The 16063-nt window shown below is 36.6% G+C and overlaps 1 protein-coding gene across 1 annotated transcript in view; it reads left to right on the forward strand.

Annotated features, from left to right (window-relative positions):
- TMC1 (transmembrane channel like 1) overlaps nucleotides 1-16063 on the forward strand; it is a 360874-nt gene that overhangs the window by 244015 nt on the left and 100796 nt on the right. The gene's annotated exons all lie outside the window — the stretch shown is intronic.

Genomic DNA, 16063 nt, shown 5'->3' on the forward strand with positions numbered 1-16063 from the left:
ACTTCTGGCTGCCCAGATTTTATTGGATCAATGTAGATTTGAATGCCTTCCATATGCTAGGCACTGCTACATATATTTTACTTCATGATCATAACACTCCTATGAGATAATTTGTTTTCATGATTTGTTGAAATGAAATCTGATGCTCAAGGAGGTTAGAAATTTGCCTGGGGTTACTCCTTTTGAAGTGGCAGAGCTAGGTTTTTAATTCAGGTCTGTTTGATTTTAAGAACAAGACAGTGCTCCTTCAACTATAAAGAGCCAGACAGCCCTACTTAATGCTTTGTCTCCATAGACACAAGTGTATTCTTGTTGATTGAGTGAATTAGTGGATGAATTCTCTGGACCTCCTCTCTACTTACTGTTCTCATCTCTGTAAAATGATCATGGAAGGAACCTGACCTAAGAATCAAATAGTCCACTGAGGTCTCTTAATTTGGAAACCAAGAGAAAGTAGAGTTCATTAACTAAAGCTCTCTCCCATCAATTTTCTTTAAACTTCCAGAATGTTTCAGAAACATTTTCCTGAGCTCCATTACAAGGTGGAACATTTTAGCCATTACCGAAGAAAGCACTATTAACATTTTATGAGTTGGCTCCTTTCTTCCTAACATTGTGAGAATAAAACATTGTTTGCTAAATTCTGGTTGCTCAATTCCTATTTTTTCATGATGGTTTATAATCCAGGCCTTCATTATAGGAACATAGGGATATGTTTATTACTGCAAGACAAAGCAAAAAAGAGTGCCTGAGATCCTAGGGGACATAGCTAAGCAGTGATCTTTGACTTTCTGTAGCTTTTCATCAAAATTGTCTGTCATTTTTTGTCTGTCTAAATTTCATTCTTAAAAATAAAAACAAAAACACAAGTTAGTCTTTTTAAACATAATACACAATCTATTATATAATTTGGAAAAGACAGAAAAAATCCGAAAAGGAAGAAAATCTCACAATCTCACCATCCAGATATGGTTGCTAACATTTTGGCATATTTCTTCTCACTCCCTGCCCTCCCTCCCACTATTTTTGCATAAGGCATTTATTTTAGATACATAGTTATATAGAATTTTAATAATCTTTTTGCACAATATAGATTGTAAACATTTCTGCCTGTCATTAAAATATTTATAAACATTAATTCTACTTAGTAGATGCATAGTTAATTGATGTAACTATTCCCTCAAAACTGGTAATTCCATGTGGAATTACCTGGAAGTAATTGGGTGTGAAGCAAAATGAAAGGAATAGGAGGCAGCCAGAACTCTTGACTCATATTTTTTTTCATGGACTGAAAAAAAAAAAGGAACTCAACTTAGACACTTCTAAAACATCTAGAATAAATAGATATCTCATGTTCAGGATGGAGTACAGATACTGAATTTACTCTTCAAACAAATAAAAAATGGACAAAATATATGAAATAACAAAATTTAAGACATTATACCTCAGACAACAAAGGACCATAATCTCTAAGAGATGTAAAACAAATGAGGTGAACTCCCCAATTGCCACAGTTGTCTGTCTAGAGAGTTTCCGGACTACAGTACGGGGTGGGGTGGGGGGAGGGGCATGTAAGTGGGGACTAGTCAGCTGCCAGAGTTGAGGAGATAGAGCTGGGAATTTGGGGAGATTAAGTCAGCTAAAATGCCCAGAGAAGTGTCCCAGAGAAAAGAAAGCTGAACAGAGAGAGGGCTCTGGAGATCTGCAGAGCGTTCTTACTGAGTCTTCAACTGACTAATGAACAGTGTATGCACGTTGGTTGGAAAGAACCACCCGGTAGGATTAGAGGAAACAATCCCTAGAACTCATACAGGTCTGGGAGGTTCTTCCTCCCACCAGCAAGAGTATAAAACCTTATAATTTATGGGATGCCATGTAGAGGATTCAGAAGATGTTTGCTTCAGCAATAGGAAAATATTAGTCCTAGGATAAACATTGCTCTGGTCTTAATAGCAACTTAAAAGTGAGACCCTAAAGAATAAAACTGATTCCAGGTAATTTAAATGCACACTAGAAGAAAGCTAAAGAATATTTACGGGGATATAAAAATATCTAGCACCCAATAAGGAAAAATTCATGTTTATCATGCAATCAAATATTACCATGAATGCAAAGAAGCATGAAAATACCCATAATTAAGAGAAAAATCAATTAAACATAATCATCCTATAATTGACACTCTTGTTATAATTAGTACACAAACAGTTATAAAACTGCATTGTATGTATTCAATAGGCTAATGGAAAAATTAGGTAGAGACATAGACGAAATTAAAAAGACAAAGTTCACCTTCCACAGATGAAAAGTACAACATGGGAGATGAAGCATATGCTTAATGGGATTAATTTAAGATTAGACATTGCAGAAGAAAAGATTATTGAATTTGAAAACATGTATGACAGCAGTACAAAGTCTGGAAAAGAAGATGTGACAACATTCTGGTATAAGATTTTACACTATAAATGAAATGGTATTTATATAATTTGCTATTTATATAACTTTCTCTAGCAATACATTAAGTAGTTAGTTTAAAGTAAAGTGGTATTTAACTAGTTACAGATAATAGGCCATGAAAGTCAATAAAATAGAATCACTGGGAAAGTCAGTTCATCCAAAAAAAGACTGAAAAAAGAGGAAAGCGGAAATTAGATGTAAGACAAATAAAAATTAAATAGCAAGAGGATAGCTTTCAAAACAATCTTGTAGGTATGCACATTAAATATTAGTGGTCTAAATGCCCAAATTAAAAGTTAGAAATTGTCAGATTAGATAAAAATTTCAGTATCCAACTATATGTTGCCTATAACAAATCCACTTTCAGTATAAAGATACAAATAAGTTAAAGATAAAAGGATGGAAAAAGACATACTGTATTAAACCGGTAAAAAGAAAGCTGAAGTGGTCATATCAATATTAGATAAGTTTTATTTTAAAACAAAGAATATTATCAAGAATAAATAACATTATTTCATAATGATAGAGGTAAATTTACCAACAGGAAATAACAAATGTAAACATTTATACACCTAATAACTGAACTTCAAAATATATAAAGCAAATACTGATAGAGCTGCAAAGAAAAATAAATATATCTATAATTATAGTCAGCACTTTTTTCACAATAATTGATAGAAAAAGCAAGCGAAATCAGTAAGCGTATAAAAAAAGACCTCCACAATACTATCAACCATCTTGAACTAATTGACATTTATATAACTCCACCTAAGAGCAGCAGAATATACACTCTTCCCATGCACGTAGAACTTTAGCAAGATAAATAATATCCTAAGACAAAAGTCTCAACACATTTAAAAGGTCAGGTTATATGAAGTATATTCTCTAACTACAATGGAATTAACTTAGAAATCTAAAGCAAAAGATATTTGAAAAATCCCCAAATATTTGGAAACTAAATATCACACTTCTAAATGAGCTATGGGCCAAATAAAATATCAAGAGAAATTAGAAAGTGTTTTGAACTGAGTTCAAATAAACACATAAGCTTCAAAATTTTGAGATGTAGCTAAAGCAGTATTTACAGTAAAATTAATAGTATGATATACAAAAGGACCTCCATTTCTACCTTAAGAAACCAAAGAAGAATAAATAAAATCCAAATAAGCAGAAGAAAGTAGGTGATGAAGACCAGAACTGAAATAAATAGAAAACAGAACAACAATAGAGAAAATGACACCAAAACATACTTGAAATCAATAAAATTAATAAACCAATGACCAGAATGATCAGAAATTTATCAAGAAGAAGTAACAATTTTAAGACAGAAATGAAAGATGTGGCATCTCTACAAATTCTACAGATACTGAAAGGATAATAAGGCAAAATTATGAACAACTCAGGCCAACAAATTTGATAACTTACATACATTGTACAAATTACTTGTATGACAACCTACTACAGCTCACTCAAGAAGAAACAAATGTACTTAATAGCCTTACATGTGCTAAGGAAATCAAAATTATAGTTAAAAATTGTCTTACAGGAGCACCTGGGTGGTGCAGTCAGTTAAGTGTCGGACTCTTGGTTTCAGCTCAGGTCGATCTCAGGGTCATGAGATCAAGCCCCGTGTTGGGCTCTGTTCTCCATGCGTTCTGCTTAAGACTTTCTCTCCCTCTCCCTCTGCCCCTCCCCACCTGCCCCTCTCTCTGTCTGTCAAATAAATAAATCTTTAAAAAATTGTCTTATAATGAATATATCAACCTTTGATTACTTCCATGGATTAGTCTACCATATTCAATGAAGAAGTAATTCTGACTTTGCACAAATTTTTGTAGAATGAAGAGAAGAGAATATTTCATTCTCCAACTTTCTCCAACACTAGGATTACTTTGATACCAAAATCAAACAAAGACATTCCAAGAAAACAAAGCTACAGACCAATATATAAAAATAACAATCAGAAATTGAAAAAAAATTACGAAGCACTTAGAAACAAATTTGACCAAAGTAGTGCAAGACCTACATGCTAAAAGCTACAAAACATTGCTGAAAGAAATTAAAGGAGGCCTAAATAAATGGATGTACTCATTTGTGGAATGAAAGATTCAATATTCTCAAAATAGAAATTCTCCTCAAATTAATTTTTAGATTTAACACAATTCTAATCAATATCCCACCAGGCTTTTTAAAATTTTTAAGTAAGTTGACATATGGAAATGCAAAGGACCTAGAAGAGGCTAATCATCTGAAAAGAATGGACAAAGTTGGAAGACCTATACTTACCTCAATGCTCACCGTAATGGTACAGTAATCAAGAGAGAGTGAAATTGGCATGAAGATAGACAATCAAAGAAAGACAATTTCTAGTTCATAGTAGTTATGATTCCTAAAAGAAGGTGGCTTATTAACTTTCCCCACTCCCTCTGGATGCCTTATAGTATCGTTTCCCAAAGTGTGATTTGAGGACCGGCAGCATTAGCATTACCTGGAAGCACTTATAAAAGCCAATTATTGGCACCCCCCACCCCCAAACTACTGAATCAGAATCTTTGTGGATGAGGCAGAGAAATGTGTGTTTTCACAAGCTCCCCAGGTGATTCTGGTGCCCACTCAGTTTTAAGAAGCACTGCCTATACATCTTTTTTTTTTTTTTTTTTTGCTAGAAATCCTCCAGAATTTGGGGGACAGGCAAAAAGATTTGGAGATAGGAGTGTAATTCAGTGTCACAGAATGAAGAGGGAAGCTGATGGCCTTTGACCATGGAATGCATTAAAATACACTCTCGATGCTGCCAGGCTGAGATGATGGGGGAAAAGTAAGCTACTCTGATTTTTAGTCATCAGGCTATTAATGATAATTGGGCTTCAAGGCGGGCAAATAGCTTTATCCAGCATAAGCAGTTAACACAATTTGTTGTCTGGAACTAAATAGATGATTGAGAAGAATGTAGAGGCTGTGAGGAGAAATCCAGGATTCTGGACTACTTCCTTAAGTCTCTTAAAATTCTTTCTTCCTCTGTCTCTCCCTCTCATTGTCTCTTACACACACCCATGGACATACACACACACACAAATACATGCATATGCACACATGTATTCACAGTGAGATCTCATGACGCAAGAGACAGGAAGTGGACCTGAAGAGTCTTGGTGAATGTCCAAAGAGCCAGAGTTGAATGCCTATTCTAGTTAGGTATGACCTAGGAACTAGTTTCTTGGGAAATACTTGATTACATTTAGGGAGGTTGAGTAGCTTTGGGGGTTACCATCACAATTTGAGTTCTACCTTCAACCATCTGAAAAAAATATAGTGTATTGAACTAGGAAACTTGGCCTGAGGTAGTCTGATCCTGCTCTCTGGAATTAGAATGTGGCTTGTCCCAATAACCAAAGTAATTCCATCTTATGGAAAGGAAAGGAAGGGATAACGTGGAATTAGAAATGTAAGAGCACCTGACTTATTTATTGCTTCTTTAAAGGGGTCTCTCTCTTTTTTTTTTTTTTTTAAAGATTTTATTTATTTATTCGACAGAGATAGAGACAGCCAGCGAGAGAGGGAACACAAGCAGGGGGAGTGGGAGAGGAAGAAGCAGGCTCATAGTGGAGGAGCCTGACGTGGGGCTCGATCCCATAACACCAGGATCACGCCCTGAGCCGAAGGCAGACGCTTAACCGCTGTGCCACCCAGGCGCCCCTAAAGGGGTCTCTCTTTTAGCATCAGCTTTCTTTCCTGCCTTTTGCCTGGCTATCATAGAACTAGGTCTAGGTCTTAGTTTTTGGCCATTGTCTTTCCCTGGGGGATATAATAGTTACAAGTACAGTCCTAAACTTTTGGTGTTTAATCAAGATAAAATTGATAGCCTTTAACTGAAAACAAACAAAAAATCGCTTAAAATCAGGATACCAAGATATAAGCAAGGGCAAGGTCGCAACTTTTAGTGGACTTGGCAGACTGCCAGGCTCCTACGAAATGCTCTTCACCCTATACCTTTTTTTCTTTTGCCACACGGGTATAATAATTTGTCCTCTGGATGCCAGGGTACTGCCATTTCTTGAATTTGGAAGATAGGTGAAGGAGAACATGTTAATCTCTTATTCCAGAGTCTATTGACTTTTGTCTCTGTATGGAACTAATCTTACAATTTTTTGGCACTAAAAAACCATTATTCACAATGGCTGCTAATCCCCTTTTTTTGAGTCAACCTCAGCCTGTTGTATTTGTTCCTCCAGTTGCTAACAAGCAAGAATTGGATGGTTAAGCTGACCATTGGCTCAAGCAACATGACTTTCCATGTTGGTTGGCATCATCAGCAGGCAGGGCGAGGAGGAGCTAAGGGTATCAAGAGACAGAATTTAGGGTAATATTTTATACCTTGTCTTTATCTTTTGGTTAAATGGCCTTAAATACAATCTTAGACTGAATATTATGGCAATTTTCCTACTTGCTGAGTCTAAGATATTAAGGTAAAGGTCAGAGTAGATGTGTCTTCCTTATTGTTCTAGAATTTTAGGTGAAAACTGTCAAAATTTTGGTGTAAATAGTGTAAAGCATTTGAACAGCCCTTGTAGATTATTTTAACTTTTGCTATATGTCAGCCATGCTATATTATATACATTGCATTTATTCATCTATTTATCTATTTATTTATTTTATTTATTTTTTTTAAAGATTTATTTATTTATTTTAGAAGGGGTGGGAAGGGGCAGAGGGAGAGAGAGAATCCCAAGCAGACTCCTCGCTCATGCAGAGGCCCATGGGGGTTCAATCCTACAATACTGAGATCATGACCTGAATCAAAATCAAGAGTCTGGACATTTAACCGACTGAGCCACTAAGGCACCCCCACATTGCATGCATTTATGATTACGTTTAGTTTTCACAGCAACTCGGTATAGTGGTTACCTCTCCTTCCTTTCATCAAGGCATGGAGAATTTCAATATATATATATATATATATATATATATATTTTTTTTTTTTTTAAAGATTTTATTTATTTATTTGACAGAGATAGAGACAGCCAGCGAGAGAGGGAACACAAGCAGGGGGAGTGGGAGAGGAAAAAGCAGGCTCATAGCAGAGGAGCCTGATGTGGGGCTCGATCCCATAATGCTGGGATCACGCCCTGAGCCGAAGGCAGACACTTAACCGCTGTGCCACCCAAGCACCCCAGAATTTCAATATATTATCCAAAGTTATGAGATGGCATAAAATTGTAGCAGAGCCAAAACACAAATAGTCGTCTATCTCAAAAACTCAGGATCTTTCCACTAAGCTAGTTGCTTACTTGAAAACTCTGAGTTGTCTTTTTGTAGTTCTGTGGTATGAATGCAATTGTTTTTGGGACCCAGATGAACAAAAGTCCTTTCTTTTCCATATTTCTCAGTACTTGGCTAATCATGGAAACAAACTTTCTTCCTCATGGCCATGGTCTTGAAGGGATTGGGATTAATCCAAAGGAAATCAGATAGTGAAACATTTATTTATCTGATTAGTCTTCTGCCTGTTTCCAGAACTATTTGAAGAAGGGTAACAAAAAGCAAATATCCTGAAATTCCCTAGTGAACATGATTGCCCCCTCTGCCTTATGAACTCTACCAGATCTTCTCCTTGTATTTCTCTAGTGGAGCTTGTCAACTTACATCTCATGTTATTGTTTCTAGTATTTGGTTCTATCCTGGTAATCTTGAATAGAAAGGCTGTCTAGATCAGGGTTCTCCAGAGAAACAGACCAGTAGGTTATCTGTCTCTCCCTATCATTTACCATCTATTGAGAGATTTATTAAAAGGAATTTAATTTATTTATTATTTTATATATTTTCATATTTATTATTTTTAAAAGTATTTTCTTATTTATTATAAGGACTTATACATAATATATACCCATGTAATATATAGTATAATGATTCAGCTGCATTTAGGATATAAATTAATACATATTTCACATTGTATGTGAACTATTTTGATAAGATTATAGACCACATACAAATTACTTACAGGCTGAGTCTTACTGAGTATCATAAATTGAGTCTGTAGGAATGAAGTTCGGAGTGGGTAAATGGGTGGTCACAATTCTTATAAACTCATGAGGACACCTACACCTAGAACAACCTTAACCGATGATGATGTTAATTAATATCCCTAGTTGGGTAGCAAATCCTATAAAATACGATTTTTCCCAAACAGCTAAAGATCAGAAAAAAAGAACGATTCATTTTAGTTAATGACTTGCTTTTCTTTTTATTTCCTTCTCCTTCATTTTAATCTTCCTTAGAAACAGAAATGAACAAAATCATTTCTTCCTTCCTGGTGTTTTTATGATTTTGTCAGGAAGACAGTTCTTCCACATTTTAGGAAACTACCAATTCCTTCCTAAGCCGCTCTCCTTTTCTTTTTCTTTGCCTGTCTTCCATTGCAGCCCTTAACTTACAACTCAGCCATCATCCCGCCTCTATGCTGCCCCACACTGCCTTTGTTCTTTAGAAGACACTCATTAACATTTGCTAATGTATGCTAATGAGAAGTAATTAGCATCTTCTGTGTGGCGCTGGGAAGGAAGGATGAAGACCACACGGAGTTCAGCCAGCCTTGCTTCCTGCTTCTTTATGCTCTGGAAACAATTGTCTGCTTTCAATTGTTACACATTTCTTTAGTGCTTTTTTGTTTGTTTGTTTCATGTTGTTTGTTTATCCATGAATCTTGACAAGTATTCTTCTTCGTGACTTGGAATATTGCAGAAATACTTGGGGGGAGGTAAAAGATTCCTTTTTGTTCTAAGCAATCCAAGGATATAAGCTTAGCTGCCAAGGGCTTACAACACATTATTTTCATCTGGTTGTTATTTTGGTATCCTATTACTATAAAAGATTTTAGCCACAAAAACTCACACAAGAGAATGTATTTTCCTTTCAGCACTCTTATTTACAGCGGTTGCTCTTTATGGTGGTAATTGAAATATGAGAACACACTCTGAATATATATGTTATGACAGCATGGTTAAATAAGAGATGTTCCCTCCCCCAGAATATTCTAAATGCAAAGAAAAAGCAAGACTCACCATTTAATTTTTCACAAACTTGGAGAGCTCTAAAAGCCTTTGTAAACAGCTATTTATTGAATATAAATAGTTAAAAAAAAATAAGCCAGCCCCCCAAACCAGATAGAATAAGAGCTGTTTTTGGTTTTTTGGTTTTTTGGGTTTTTTTTGTAGACCAATGGTGTCATAAAATATCTAATTACAGTTTCTTACAAATACTCCAGTATGTAATTCACTATTTGAAGAACTATGCTTTAGCATTTCATATTTCCTCTTCCAGCTCAAGGGTGGTAGAATTTGGAAACATACTAGCTACCCACTCGGCCTGTGTTTAATTTTAATTTCATGTACAATAAAAACAGACGGAAAAAGTGCAAAAAAAAAATTGGTGTGCATCCCCCTCCCCTCCTTCTTATGTAGATAAAAAAGATTATTATCATTGTAAAAGGATAGAAGGGGGATTTTTATTTTGAGTGAATCTCCTTTTTTCTCTTTCTCTGTTCTCAGGGGTAGCCATTCTCTCTCCAAGACCTCATAGTAAAATGTGTTTGTCCACAGAATTCATCCTGTTCTATTTGGCAACTATAATATTTTATATTACATTTTTTAATAAAGCAGACATCAGCAGCTATTTATTCTCTACTTTTTTAAAAAAGATTTTTAGAACTTATTTATTTGACAGAAAGAGAGACAGTGAGAGAGGGAACACAAGCAGAGGGAGTGGGAGAGGGAGAAGCAGGGTTCCCGCTGAGCAGGGAGCCCAATGCGGGGCTCCATTCCAGGACCCTGAGATCATGACCTGAGCCGAAGGCAGACGCTTAAGGACTGAGCCACCCAGGCACCCCTATTTTCTACTTCTTAAGGGCTTCACAACCTCAAAAAATAAATGTAATCTAGAAGGAAAAATATTGGAGAATGACAGCGACCATAGCAGTTGAATTTCTTGCCCACTCCCTTCTTTTGGGTAGCTGAGTCTTACCGAAAGTCAAAATTATTATTATTTTTGTAATTTTATAACCACTGCAATTTTAAATAGCTATTTAGTAGCTCCAAGATATATAATGATTGAAAATATGACCAGCCTTTTGCGACTTATTGTAAAACTTTTCATTAGGGTGGTTTTAAATGTATGTGCCTCCGTGGTCCATTTTCTCAATGGTCTTAAGGAAGATAAGAAAGACACTAACACCTGCAGAAAGAATATCAGCCCCAATCTCTCAAAGTAAACCTTTCCCCCAGACTCTTTGATGATACTCAAATGTAATGATCTCATTTTGGTTTTTTTATTCCCACTCCAAGGATTTTGTAACTGTCCTATAGGTTACAGATTTTTATGGTATATGAATGATATAGGAACTAAATAAGTCTTCTCTACTCAATGGCTTCCAACCATTATGCTTAATCCCATCATTTGAAGGAGTTGGGATTGTTATAAACAAATGTCACAAGCATCTTCTTGTCTTTCCCTAAACGTAACAAAAATAAAGGGAGCTGCTGATTTAAAGTGAATCGGATTTCATGTCTTGGGTAGGTCCTATTCTTGAGGACGAAGAATCACCTCCCATCATTTTCATTCAATTTTGCAGACACTGCCTTCTGTTCCCTACTTTGCACCCATCAATAACTGAATGGAAGCAGGATACTGGGGCATTCTCTGCAGGCAAGAGGATACCTCAATGTGTTTTGGTGACGTGATCTAGCATCTAAGTGTCTCACTGGTGGGAAATTCTTCTTTACTGCTAACTTTACTCATTCCTTTTTGAAATTTGGGTTGGTTTACTTCCTGTTTGGTTTTTGGAGAAGCAAAATATCTAAATCTTGTTCTTGGCTATAACTTATATACAGCTTATAAATACATACATACATATGTACATATAATTTTCTCCGTATCATAATTACATCACCATCATCATCATTATCACTATAATCAAAAATTAGCAACTTGAGCAGCTACTGGGTGGCATCACAGCTAGAAATTTCAGAGCATAAAATTTACAGTGTCTATTCCTAAGTGGTCTGCTTTACAAGAGATTTCTAAAAATCATAGCTTACTTTTCATAGTTTCACTGGTCAGTTTTCTCTCTTCTTTTTTTTTTTTCCCTTGAAAAAAGAGATTTCATGTTTTTGGTAAGGAGATCATAACTCTTCTTTACAGAACAAGACAGACCTTACTTTGGAATATACTCTCTTAAGAAAAAAGGTACTTTTATTTTGTTCACATTTTCTAGCTTCTTGCCCTTCACATTCTTGTTTAAAAAAAGTATTGATGGAAGAAATAGTTGAAGATAGTTAACTTGAGGTGTTTCTAAAACATGAAATATCATTGAGTACATGAATTTAGAATTTATAACATTTTATATTTATAATGTTTATTTACATAAGTATAAGAATGCACATATATTTATAACACATAGCAAAGACAAAATGCAGTGTTCTGCTTTATATTTATACTTTTTTTCCTCTCTTATTTACTGTAATCTCACCTCATTTTGCCGTTAGACCCCTTTCTTTGCTGTATTCTTCCTTTCTTCTCCTCACACTTCCCCATTTTTCGTTTTCTCTCTTCTTCCTTCACCATCCTTTAGTCCCATACTTTTGAACTGCTGTACAGTGGACATTATATATAAGCAAGAGATATATTAGTAAGTTGCCCCGTCTCTTAACACAGTCTCAGTCAGAGATGCACAGTCCAGTAACAAAACAAAAAGCCACATCAATGAAATTAAGGAATTCAGAATCTAATATGTGTGGAGTAACATTATCTTTTCACAACCTACATCATCAATTTCTCATTCTCACTGGATCTCTGCCATCAGCGTGTAAGTACATTTTGGCTAGCATAACTCGCTGTCTCTTATTGCTCACTGCCCATTCTCTTATAAAGCCACTGAAATTCAGGCTCTTCCTTATACTACCTCACTAAATCTCTGCTTGCCAAAGTCATCATTGACCTCCACATTGCAAAATTCAATGGTCAATTTTTAGTCTTCATTATACTTGAGTAATAAGGCTGCGACACATTTCTTATTTTCCTCCTCCTCCACTGATTGTTCATTTTCAGGGTTTTTTGTTGGTTTTTCTTCTTCTCCTTGTCCACTCAATTTTGGAGTCGCCTTTTTCTATTTTCTTTATATTCATTCACCTGGTGATCTCACCTGGTCCTATGGCTTTAACCAGCATCAGTGTGCTAATAATTCCCAAATGTGTATTTCCAGGCCAGACTTTTCTTCTGAACTCCAGACTCAAATATCCAATTGCCTACAAGTCAAGTGTGGATGTCTAATTGGCAACCCAACTCCAACATGTCATATTAAACTCCTGATCTTCAACTCCTCCCACTGCAATTATTCTTCCGATAGCCTTTTCATCTCTTTTTCTTCTGACTCTAACTTCCTAGGTGCCAAGGGTGAAAACCTTCTGATTGTCCTTGATTCTTCTCTTCCTCTCACATTCCGCATCACACCCCATACTGATGGCATGGGTTCTTCAGCTAAGATTCAGAAATGTCCTTGTTACAGCATATATGCATATCCCTTCCAACGCTGTTTAGTCTGAGGTGACATGTATCCCATTTATATGGGAAGGACCGATGTTGACATTTCTTCATACATTAGCAAAAAAAAAAAAAACCTGAAAAGAAACACAAAAAAGCCTAATAAACATAACTAATACATTGCTGCTACAACCCACTGAAGCTAGGTAAGATACTCATACCTAATCTTGGATCTCATTTATAAAGTCATTCTTTTGCATAAAATAGCAAGACCTCTTAACGACTCCTCATATTTTCTTTTATAGTCTACAAACTCCCTCCCCAGAGCATTTTACTCTGTACTCCCTTGCGAATGTACGATAAATGCTAATTGGATAAACGAGCTTTCAGTTTCCAGAGTAATCACCTAGTGCTCCAAACATCTCTTCAAGAGCTCAGCGTGGGTTAGAAGAATGGGCAACATCACTTAACTTTTCTGGCCGCTTGGCTACCTTCGACCTGAAGAACCCTAAACTACTTTCAGTGCTATAGATGAAAAAAGAAAGCCTGGAACAACATCCACTTCTCCGAACGATTCCGATGCCTCTAAAATGTGACATTTTGCTGTTGTTTCGTTTTACTGTTTTTAATTACTGGGTCTATTTGCATGAAATGAGGATCTGGGTTGCCTAGGCGTTCATCTGCTCCGATTGCATATTCCTCTCTTAAATAGCATTCTTCAGTGCAGCTTTGCTCGCTGCCTCCAACATTTTGACAGGACTCCCCCTCCTCTCCTTTCACCATCCTCCCATCACTCCCCAGGAGAGAGGTTATTTTTGAAGTACATAATCAATAGATTTTGGGAAGCAGCCAAAGCATGAGGGGGGGGGTCCTATGATTGGGAATAAGCTACTAGGGATTGCTGAGAGAAGGGATGGCAACAGGCCATGCCAAAAACTGTCTGAGGAGGGAAAGACTGTCTGTAGCTCCCATTTAAGTGTTCTGAGGTATTCTTTTGCACAGCGTTTTGTCTTGGAGGGGTTTCTTAGCTGGGTTCTTTAGCTTCTTGCTGAGTTGCGGGGAATACAGACCACCACTGACAGCTGCTTTTCAGGCCAAATAATGTTCCATTAACATCAAGGTTGGTCTGAGGCACTTGAAGGACTCTCAAATCTGGCCACAGTGCTGTGGTTTCGTTCTTGATGCTGATGATGCCTTTGCTGAGGGTTGAGTCAGGAGCAACCCTGTTGGCCCAATAACTATGAAAATAAGGGTTTCATCACCCCTGACTCAACTGCCACCTAGTGAGAATGTGCAGATGATCACGCACAGATGAGTATCACTGTTGGAGGGTCACCTCAAGAGGGGCAAAGGGGCTATTTCTGCAACACTCTCCATGACGTCACTTAGAAACCATAGCTCGGTTTTAGTTCGTTACTTGAAACCACAGGGATGTCTCCGCTGATGGATTTTTAGGTTTTATTTGATAGCCGTTTATTACTATCCCTCCGATACTTGAGAAGATGATCCATGACTGCAGCCCCCAGTTATCAGAGGAAATGGATTTGTTGCTCATCTCCTTGGCTTGGGACATTTCATTCTGCTGTTCTTATTCAACATATGATCCTTCCTAAAGATTTGCTTAGAGTTTTGTGCCTTTAATATTTTTTCTGTTTCATTTTGTCACATCTAGTGAGTTGATTGTTATAAATGGGTATAATATTTTGTGTGGATATTGCTTTGGCTCTGATGTTGTGGGATAAGGATAGCCTGTGGGTCAGTCTTTGCTGTTTGTCCTTAGCTGTTCTTATATTATACACACAGATCGGACTATGCTCCAAGGCTTATCTTCTATCATTCAAATGCCTTCCTTGATTGAAGAAGCTTGGTGGTGGCATTAATTACAAATAAAAGACCAGGACCCGATTGTTAAATGCAAAACATCTTAGGAGGGTCTGCCTTCACTCTGGCGGACTCTCAGTGGTGACATAAAGATCTTTGTCCTGTGCAGATCCAGTTACAGCCAGTAACAGAAGCACATGTCCCACTGGGAACAAAAGAACACTTATTTTCACATTCCATGGCTGACGTTGAGTGATAACATTTTTGCATATCCTAAAAATTTTTATGCAGATGCTGTTTAAAGGCAAAATGTGCTTTTACAATAATCTTCTTTGTGAATGGAATTTAAACGCTTGGCATGCGTTCCGTTTTCAACGTGCCTGTCAAGTTCTGAAAAATAACCTTTGACGGTCAGCGAGCGGAAACACAACGGAGGTTGTTGCCTCTGTGCTCAGCAACGCTGTTTTGTCATCTTCACTTTTTCAGACTCAGGCTCATCTGACTTAAATAAAAATATGATACAATTACTATTTTATAAGCAAGTGATGAGACTACGGTTTTAAAGAAACAGGCGACTCTCAGTTTTACCTGGGCGAGTTGCAGAGCTTTGTCTCTGGCTGAGACGTGTGATGAATGCACAGTAGATGACAAATGGAAAAATCTGCCAATTAATGTATTTTTCACATATTATTGGACAGTTACAATTTTTTTTAAAACCCTTGGTGTCTTGGCAAAAATAGAGCAAAACTAAAAAGAAGATGCTGTCTTGAGTACGGGCTGAGGAATACACAGAAGAAATTGTTCTTTGTTTGGGGAAGAACTGCAAAATCACCTTTTCCCACGTTTTCAAGGTAAATCATATATTGGAAAATTTAGGCTGCCTCCATATGCGACCTACAGAAATCATTGAAATAGGAAGTATCAGCCTTGTGACATTTTCTGAAAGGCTCTTTGACACTGGTAACTGGTTAGAATGAAATGTTCTCTGTTTTAGTAAATTAATTTGGTTCTAATAACCACAATGTTTGTGCATGTGGATAGAGCTTTACTAACAATGCAATTTATTATGGGATTCAATGACCCAGTAAACCCCAAGTCTGCTCACTGCAACACAGAATTTATTTTGGTAGCACTTATATTCAGTTGAGCTGACAGGCTTATAATTGATATGTTTTGCAAGTCTTTGAAGGCAATGAAGCAGAGAAGTCTTTGCACAACACTGTCTAGGTTGCTGTGGCTGTGTATCTTTAATAAACAA

This window comes from Ursus arctos, unplaced genomic scaffold, assembly GCF_023065955.2.
Source record: "Ursus arctos isolate Adak ecotype North America unplaced genomic scaffold, UrsArc2.0 scaffold_33, whole genome shotgun sequence".
Classification (NCBI taxonomy): domain Eukaryota; kingdom Metazoa; phylum Chordata; class Mammalia; order Carnivora; family Ursidae; genus Ursus; species Ursus arctos.